Here is a 9,470-nt window from a genome sequence, read left to right as displayed (position 1 = left end):
ACTGGTCGTGTGGCTCAGACTCCGAGAACATCGGCGGGTAATCAGACCCTGACAATTTCCATAATATAAAAGCAAATTACTGCAGATGCTGGAAATCTGACACAAAAACAGAAACGGCTGGAAAAACTCAGCAAGTCTAGCAGCATCTGTGGAGAGAGAAACAGAGTTAACATTTTGAGTCCGTATGGCCCTTCTTCAGAGCAATTCCCCGACAATTTCCACTTGTTTTCTGCCATTTCTCACAAAAGCTACTCGAATTGTCAGCTTCTGTCTGAAATGTTATTTTCCTTTAGTTTCCACCCTCCACTATTAGACAAGTATTCTCTGTTACCATGTTATAATCCTGACAGCCTGATGGTGAAGCAAGAAACTGGAGCCAGTCTTTACTTTGGATGGATTTATTCACAGAGTGAAACATTACAGGTATAAGCCTCCTGACTGCACCCCGCTGTGAGGCAGTAGTTGCCTCTCTTTATGTGCTCAAGTAACCATCCAATAAGTGCCCTCCACCTGTATATATTTTACCTCAATTGACACAATTAACACCCATAGCCCGAGCAGGCTGGTAAACCGAGTGAATCCCTTTTCACACTCAGAGCTGGTGAACAGCCTCTCCCCGGTGTGAATCTGTTGATGTGTCAGCAGGTAGGATGAAAGAGCGAATACCCTCCCACACACGGAGAAAATGAAGGGCCTCTCTCCAGTGTGAACTCGCTGGTGTGTTTGCAGATGGGATGACCGAGTGAATTCTTGCAACATCGAGAGCGGGTGAATGATCTTTTCCAATGTGAACTTGTTGGTGTGTCAGCAGGTGGGATAACTGAGTGAATCCTTTCCCACACACAGAGCAGATGAATGGCCTCTCCCTGGTGTGAACTGCCTGGTGTGCCACTAGGTGGGATGACAGAGCGAATCCCTTCCCACACTCGGAGCAGGTGAATGGCCTCTCCCTGGTGTGAACTACCTGGTGTGCCACTAGGTGCACATGCTGAGTGAATCCCCTACCACATTCAGTGCAGGTGAATGGCCTCTCCCTGGTGTGAACTACCTGGTGTGTCACTAGATGCGCAGACTGAGTGAATCCCTTCCCACACTCAGAGCAGCTGAATGGCCTCTCCTCGGTGTGAACTACCTGGTGTGCTACTAGATGGGATGACTGAGTGAATCCCTTCCCACACACAGAGCAGGTGAATGGCCTCTCCCCAGTGTGAACCCGCTGGTGTGTCTGCAGGCTGCCTAGCCGACTGAGTCCCTTCCCACACTCAGAGCAGGTGAACGGCCTCTTCCCGGTGTGAAGTCGCTTGTGTCTCAGCAGGTGGGCTGACTGAGTGAATCCTTACCACACGCAGAGCAGGTGAATGGCCTTTCCCCAGAATGAACCCGCTGGTGTGTCTGCAAATCCCATGAGTGAGTGAATCCCTTCCCACATTCAGAGCAGGTGAATGGCCTCTCCCCAGTGTGAACTTGCTGGTGTCTCAGCAGGTGGGATGACAGAGCAAATCCCTTCCCACACTCAGAGCAGGTGAATGGCTTCTCTCCAGTATGTGTGTATCGATGAATCTTCAGCTCAGACGGAAAGCGGAATCCCTTCCCACAGTCCCCACATTTCCACCGTTTCTCCATGGTGTGGGTGTCCTTGTGTCTCTCCAGGTTCGACGATCAGTCACACTAATGCTTAAAATCTTCTGAAGTGGATAGAACTTACAAACATTTCTCCCATGTTTAAAGCTTATGATATTCAGGTCCAAAGAATTGAGTGACTTTGTCAGATCATGAGGCGATGTTTGGTTTGAGATTTCTGTCTGTAAGTCCTGCTCTTCTAATATCCTGTAAAAGAAATTTACAAAAGCCATCACTGTCAACACAGGATAGAAACTCAGAACAGACAATTCTAGTTTCTATGGAACATTCTTTCCTCTCTTGTTCCCCAAAATCTGTAAATCTCCGTCCCACACATTGTCCCTCCATTCTCGCTCTGCTGTACTTAATATATGCCCTTCTAATTCTCCTGAAGGCACCATTTCATGCTGGTCGACAGGTCCATGCTCACCACTTCCTGTCCAGGAAACAGAGACCTGAAAATCTTCATGCTGACAGCCACATTAATGTTTATTTTTAGTTATAAATTATCGGTCTTAATATGTGCGTAATCTACAGTCCGGTATTACTTGATTCAAAATACAAGGAGGATGTGAGAAAGAACTTTACTTAGGCAGTGTCATGAATTCGATTCGCTGCACATGAAAATGGTGCAAGCAAAAATGATCAGTGATTTCAACATGAAATGGGATGGGAACTTGAAGGAAATAAACTTGCAGGGTAAGGGGGTATATGGGGGGAATGGGACTGAATGGATTGCTCTACAGAGAGTCGGGCATGGACTCGAGTTGCCGAATAGGCTCCTTCTGTGCTGTAATGACTCTGTGATTGGAAATATATAGCAACGCTACAGTATTGTAATAAAAAATATACTTTATTACAGAACCATAAATAATATATCTAATATGTACAATATAATAACACCAGACATATCTCTGTCCTATGTTAATTTACTGTCCCCTTCAATGTCAGCCATCTCCTGTGGAAACCACCTCTTTCATTATGAACATTAGGAAAGAGACCATCCTTTTAGCCAGACAAATAAATGTGTCAAGCTTAGGGAGCAAAGGATGCCAATGTCTTTAAGAGAGAGAGAGAGACCTGGGCCAACCTTTCCAGAGTCTGCACCCTCCCTGGATTCACTTCCTTTCCCTTCAGTTCCTGCAAGTCAACAATTTCCCCCCAGAATGAGAAAAGAAATGGAAAGGAGGAGAAAAGATAAAGTGTTTTACTCACAGGTGCTGGACACAGGAGGAAGTTTTAGTCTGTGTGAAGCTCAACCCTCATTCAGAGAGAGGATCAGCAAGTGAACAAGCTCATTGCCAAACTTCCGCATTCAGACAATGGGAGAAGCGCTGATTGGCTGGAGCAGAAAAGTCCTTCCGGTAGTCCAGTCTTTCCCGTTGGTCAATCCACCGCACGAAGACAATGAGGAAGCGGAACCAGGGCCCAAGTGGGGTAGACTTTGACCGGCAGCCGCGCTGAGCTGTTGTCCAATCCGCAGTATTTTCTCTCTGTAACCAGTGGTATTGCTCCCAATGGGACACTGGGTGCTGGGAACGTCCCTCACAGCATTGTGACGTCCACAATGGAACCCTGCTTGAATCAGCCAATAGGAATCACTCTGCTCCGCGGTGATGTCCCCGGGTTCCAGTCTGCAGGCCAGGCGCGCGGACACAGGAGTCCCGCCCCCGCGCATTGTGCCCCCTCCCCAACCTGGAGCCAAGGTTTCCAGGCAACCGGCTGCCGGAATGTGGAAGGTGACATGTTTCTGTGTTCTGTCTGATTCAAAAGTTTCCAAACGTCAGGGGGACTGGAAAAGGCCCGAGACCCACACACCCGAGTGAGAGTGTTTCCAGTGCACTGAGTGTGGAAAGCTTCAACCAGTTACACAGCCTGAAAAAACATCACGATTCACAGTGAGGAGAGACTTTATACATGAGGACTCGAAACGTCAACTCTTTTCTTCTCCACCGATGCTGCCAGACCTGCTGAGTTTTTCCAGGTAATTCTGTTTTTGTTTTGAGAATTTATACATGTTCCATGTGAGGACAAGGCTTCAACTGACCGTCAGACCTGGAGAGACACAAGGACACGCGCACCATGGAGAAACCGTGGAAATGTGGGGACTGTGGGAAGGGATTCAAAACCCCATTGAAGCTGGAAATTCATCGGCGCATTCACACCGGGGAGAGGCCGTTCATCTGCTCTGTAAGTGGGAAGGGATTCATTCAATTATTCCACCTGCAGTCACACCAGCAAGTTCACACTGGGGAGAGGCCGTTCACCTGCTCCCTTTGTGGGAAGGGATTCACTCAGTCATCCAACCTGCTGACACACCAGCGAGTTCACACTGCAGAGAGGCCGTTCACCTGCTCTGAGTGTATGAAGGGATTCACTCAGTTATCCCACCTGCAGACACACCAGCGAGTTCACACTGGGGAAAGGCCATTCACTTGTTCTATATGTGGAAATGGATTCAGTAATTCATCCCACTTGCAGAGACACCAGCGAGTTCAGATCGGGAAGTGACCATTCACATGCTCTGAGTGTGGGAATGCATTCAATGATTCATCCACCCTGTTAACACACCAGCGAGTTCACAAGTGATTACAGGGGTTGGATTCTGCTGCTATAGCTGCTGTTAACCACATCCAGGACTGAACCATTCTTACACTTGGTGAAGTGGGAGGGTTGGGGGCTTTCTTTCTGCTGGACTGGCTGTTGAGAAAGGGGGAGGGTCCAGTGGAACAAAATACAAAATCAGGGATTGGTTAGCGGGCGGGCGAGATTAAATAACAAAAATGTAATGGAACAAAAGGCAAAGGGAAGGGTAATGGTTGTAGTAAAGTAACAAAGCATAGGCCCAGTGTAACTATTAATGGCAGAATAAAGGACAGCTCTGTCTGAAAGTAAAAATCATGAAAACAAGATGCAGACTGGCACTTGGCAAAAAAAAAGGAATCAAAATGGAGGATAGGTTTGACAGCCTGAAGTTGTTGAACTCAATGTTGAGTCCAGAAGGCTGTAAAGTGCCTCATTGGAGGATGTTATCCAGCTTGTGTTGGGCTTTTCGGGAACATTGCAGCAGGCCAAGGACAGAAATGTGAGCATGAGAGCAAGATGGTGAATTATAATGGCAGCAACTGGAAGGTCAGGGTCATGCTTATGGACTGAGCGGAGGTGTTCCACAAAGAGGGCAGCGAACTGGGGACAGATGAATTAAAGAGAAACCATTTGTGTCCAGAACATTGTGCACATCTTTTTACTCTGGTTGTCTTTCACATTTTTTAATCATGTTCTGTTTCATTAATAAACATTTATCAGTAAAAATATTTGATTTTTCTGGACTTTCCATGATTAGGTTTCTATATTTCAGGGAAAGTGGGTGAGAGAGGTTGGCAGGCCCTTTAACAGAAAGTGAGTCCCTCTCAGATAATTGGCAAAGGAGCCAGAGGAGGAGAGGAAATTTAATTTTTTGACACGCTAACTTGTTCTGATCTGTCTGAAAGCAGATTCAATAGTATCTTTCCAAAGCATGAATACTTGAAAGGGAAGAATTTGCAAGCAGAGCAGTTGGATGGATCAACAAGTCCTTTCAAAAAGAAGGCAGGGGTCTGATGGGCCGAATGGACTCCTTCTGCAGCCTGTGAATCTGAGCGTCTTGCTTTTGTGCAGGTTAAAAGGGACAGATTTCATTTCAGCCTCTTCCCTGTATCTGTATTTAAAGAGATGGGTTTCTGTTCAGCTCTGAGCGACCGATATAACAATGTCTCCACTCCACTGTACATTTAAACATTGAACAAAGCCTTGCATGGCCGATTACAGGCAACAGTCTTCCTGTAGATCTCTCTGGACGCAGCCATGGTCCAATTGTTCTGCTCTGTGGAGCAATGTATGGAAATGGTTAAATCCAATAAAATTAGCCGAGTAACAATGATCAATGGTCCAATGTCAAAAAGCCTCATTTGAGATGTAGTAATGCTAATTTAAGGATTAAAAGTGGGTTTGCGAATTGGACTCTATTGTTTGTTATTTCAGAGTCCTATCTTTACACCTAAACTTAACAAACTGTTTTGCTAAGGGGGCGTCACAATCAAATCCAGTGACTACCCACATGCACTTTGTGCCAGGATTGGGGTCACTGCGCCATCCCCACCCCGAATACCATCCTCATTTCCATCCCAGTCCCAGGAGTTTGGAGGCTGGGTTCCGGATGAGTAATGGCGGCCGCAGCTCCCACAATCCCCCACGCTGGGGAAACCGCTCTTTCCGCCGCGCTGGCGGGCGGCCCGGGACTGTGCAGAGGAAGAGGGTCGGCTGCGCATGTGCGGAGGAGAGCCCACGCCCACTTCCCGTCATGCTGAGGGGTTGACCAATGGAGAAGATTGGAGCACCGGAAGGATTCTGATCCTCTAGCCAATCAGAGCGCGGGCTTTGTGTGAATGCAGATTGAGCTTCAGACTAAAACTTCCTCCTGTGTCCAACATCTGTGAGTAAAACACTTTCTTTTCTCCCCCTTTCCATTTCTTTTCTCATTCTGGGGGGGAATTGTTCACATGCAGGAACTGAAGGGAAAGGAAGTGAATCCAGGGAGGGTGCAGAGTCTGGAAAAGGTTGGCCCAGGTCTCTCACTCTCTCTCTCTTAAAGACATTGACACCCTTTGCTCCCTCAGTTTGACACATTTATTTGTCTGGCTAAAAGGATGGTCTCTTTCCAAATGTTCACAATTAAAGGGGTGGTTTCCCCAGGAAATGGCTGACATTTAAGGGGACAGTAAATTAACATAGGACAGAGATATGTCTGCTGTGGTTACAGGGTACAGAGTTGATGTATTATTTATGGTCATTAAAACTTCATGTATTCTCATTTCTAGTCTTGTAATATATTACTGTAGCTGCCTTATATATGAACAGTCAGAGAGTCATTAGAGCACAGAAGGAGTCCATGCCAACTCTACCATCCAGTCAGTTCGATTCCCCCCGTCTCCCCATTTGCCCGTAAGTTGATTTCCTCCAAATGCCCATCCAATTTCATTTTGAAATCATGGATTGTCTCCATTTCCAGCACCGTAATAGGCAGTGAGGTCCAGGTCATGAACAATCACTGTCTAAATAAAGTTCATCCTCACACCCTGAGGTATCTGTACTCAAGTAATACAGACTGGTATTTTGAGTCCACTAAATCTATGTGTAGAAGCAGTAAGCATATCTCTGTCAATTAGCAGAATGAGAATGGAGGGAGAGTGTGTGGGATGGAGATTTACAGCTTTTGGGGAATGATGGAGGAAAGAATGTTCACAGAAACTAGGATTGTCTGTTTTGAATTTCTATCCTGCACTGACACAAATGGCTTTTGTTAATTCCTTTTACAGGACATTAGAGGGGGAGGATGTTCAGACAAAAATCTCAAGCCAAACGTCATGTCAAGATCTGACAGAGTCATGTGATTCCTGGGAACCTATTTCATCGATTTTAAAAATCAGTGTGACTGGAAAAGCACCGAGTGAGAGTGTTCCAGTGCCCTGACTGTGGAAAGAGCTTTTCCCAGTTACACAGCCTGAAAAAAATCACACCATTCGCAGCGGAGAGGGACTGAACATATGTTCAGTGTTTGGATGAGGCTTCAGCTGATTAGCGAACCTGAAGAGACAGAAGGTCACATGCAACATGGAGAAACGATGGAAATGTGGGGACTGTGGGAAGGGATTCAAATCTCCATCTGCGCTGGAAATTCATCGACGCATTCACACTGGGGAGAGGCCGTTCGTTTGTTTTGAGTGTGGGAAGGGATTTAGTCGGTTGTTCAGTCTGCAGACACACCAGCGACTTCACTCTGGGGAGAGGCCTTTCACGTGCTCAGAGTGTGGGAAAGGATTCAGTGATTCATCCAACCTAATGACACACCAGCGGGTTCATACCGGGGAGAGGCCGTTCATCTGTTCTGTGTGTGGGAAGGGATTCAGTAATTCTTCCACCCTCTGGAAACACCAGCGAGTTCACACCGGGGAGAGGCCGTTCACCTGCTCTGAGTGTGGGAAGAGATTCATGCACTCATTCAACCTGCTGACACACCAGCGAGTTCATACCAGGGAGAGACCATTCACCTGCTCTGAGTGTGGGAAGGGATTCAATAATTCTTCCACCCTCCAGAAGCACCAGCGAGTTCACACGGGGGAGAGGCCGTTCACCTGCTCTGAGTGTGGGAAGGTGTTCAGTCAGCTATCCCATCTGCTGACACACCAGCAAGTTCATTCCGGGGAGAGGCCGTTCACCTGCTCTGAATGTGGGAAGGGATTCACTCGGTCATCCAACCTGCTCAGACACCAGCAAGTTCACAAGTGATCACAGCAGTTGGATTCTGTTGCTATTCACATCCAGTGGAAAGGTCGATCGTGTGAGAATGAACAGGACTCTAACTATTGTGGAAAAAATAGTAGAAATGAACAAAAAAACAGATGCCTCCCAGGGCGGTAAAAAAACAGTGTAGTTGATAGAACTGTCAAAAAGATCGATATGTTTCCACTGTCATAGAGTTGGACATTTAAATGCAGATCATTGGACATTAAAAAGTAAACCAGTGGCATTGGTGAAAGTGGCTGGTGTTTCTCCAGAGGAGGTTGTACCAAAGAGGGAAGCTTGTGAGAAATCAATATCTTCTAATGTATTTACCATGGGTATAGAGACATGAGGGATTATGAAGGATTTCTATTTGAAGGGGAAGTCACTCCATCTCTGTCCCAATAAACAGCCTCGAAAGATTGTTATCCTGAGAGCTAGTGGTTTAGCTCAGTGCTAAAAAATTGGATTTTTCTTCAAAATGTTCACTGAATAAAAATGTATTGGTACGGGGTATTGATGGGAAGTGTGTGACTATCCCATTGTGTAGGGTGAATTTAAACTATGATTTAGTAAAAGGCTCTGTTATTGTTGGTGTTGTTTCTAAATTCCTGATTACTGATGTATGTCTTATATTGGGGAATGATTTAGCAGGTGATATTGTTTTTCCACTTTCTGGGACTGTTCACAGTTTAGAAGATGTTCCTGTGAGTAAAAAAGCCCTTTCTTATTGGTGACCCAGTTAAGCAACAAACTGATACAAGTAAAGATACTGATGTATCCACCTGCAGAGTCAGGAAAAGTGCCTGAAGCATTTCAAGATAAAAGTCCACCACAGGAGGGACTAAGACCTCAAAGTAACCCTGAAGGGTTAATGACCCCTAACACTGAATTACATGTAGCTGCCAGTGCTGAGGCAGAACAAGATATAGGAGCAGCAGGAGTTCAGGCAAATGGACAGTTCACAAAAAGAAACATTTAAAACCCCAAAATGATCGGAATGAAGGAGTTTGTGAGCGACGTGGAAGATTCAAAAAGCTCGAATAAAGATGAAAGTCCAGAATGAAGAAGCTGTCGACATTGCTGGAAAGGAATGAAATAAAACTAGGTCTGAATGGGCACACCTTTAACAAACTTTTGGGATGTTCCCAGGAACAGAAGTGAATGAACCTTCAAGATATCGTTAAGTATAAGGGAGCTCTTGCAGGGAAGTTAAAAAGTAGAAATGGGTTCATTGCATAAACTATAGTGTTAAGTTCACAGTGCTGGTTTTTAATATTGTTTTGTTTTATATCTACAGTAAAGTTTGTTTTTGTTTAAAAACGTGGAATCTTGTTACACAATTCTTTCATTTAATCACTGTGTGTTCGAATTTCTCTTTAAAGGTTAACTGTCCAGACTGGGATTGTAACAATATGCACAAGCAATATTTCAAAACAAATCAAAGAGGAAAAAATATGGTTTTCCTTCTTTTGTACAAAGCATTATTACATTGTAAGACATCCCTCTTCAAGGATCCCTAACAATTTCTT

At 45.4% G+C, this 9,470-nt stretch overlaps 1 pseudogene; it reads right to left on the bottom strand.

The window, feature by feature from the left end:
- Positions 1-382: 382 nt before the first annotated feature.
- Positions 383-3,174, bottom strand: LOC121273772 (annotated as a pseudogene).
- Positions 3,175-9,470: the final 6,296 nt, after the last annotated feature.

The sequence above is a fragment of the Carcharodon carcharias genome (genome assembly GCF_017639515.1).
Source record: "Carcharodon carcharias isolate sCarCar2 chromosome 27 unlocalized genomic scaffold, sCarCar2.pri SUPER_27_unloc_1, whole genome shotgun sequence".
Taxonomy (NCBI): domain Eukaryota; kingdom Metazoa; phylum Chordata; class Chondrichthyes; order Lamniformes; family Lamnidae; genus Carcharodon; species Carcharodon carcharias.
This window is presented reverse-complemented; position numbering and strand designations above follow the sequence as displayed.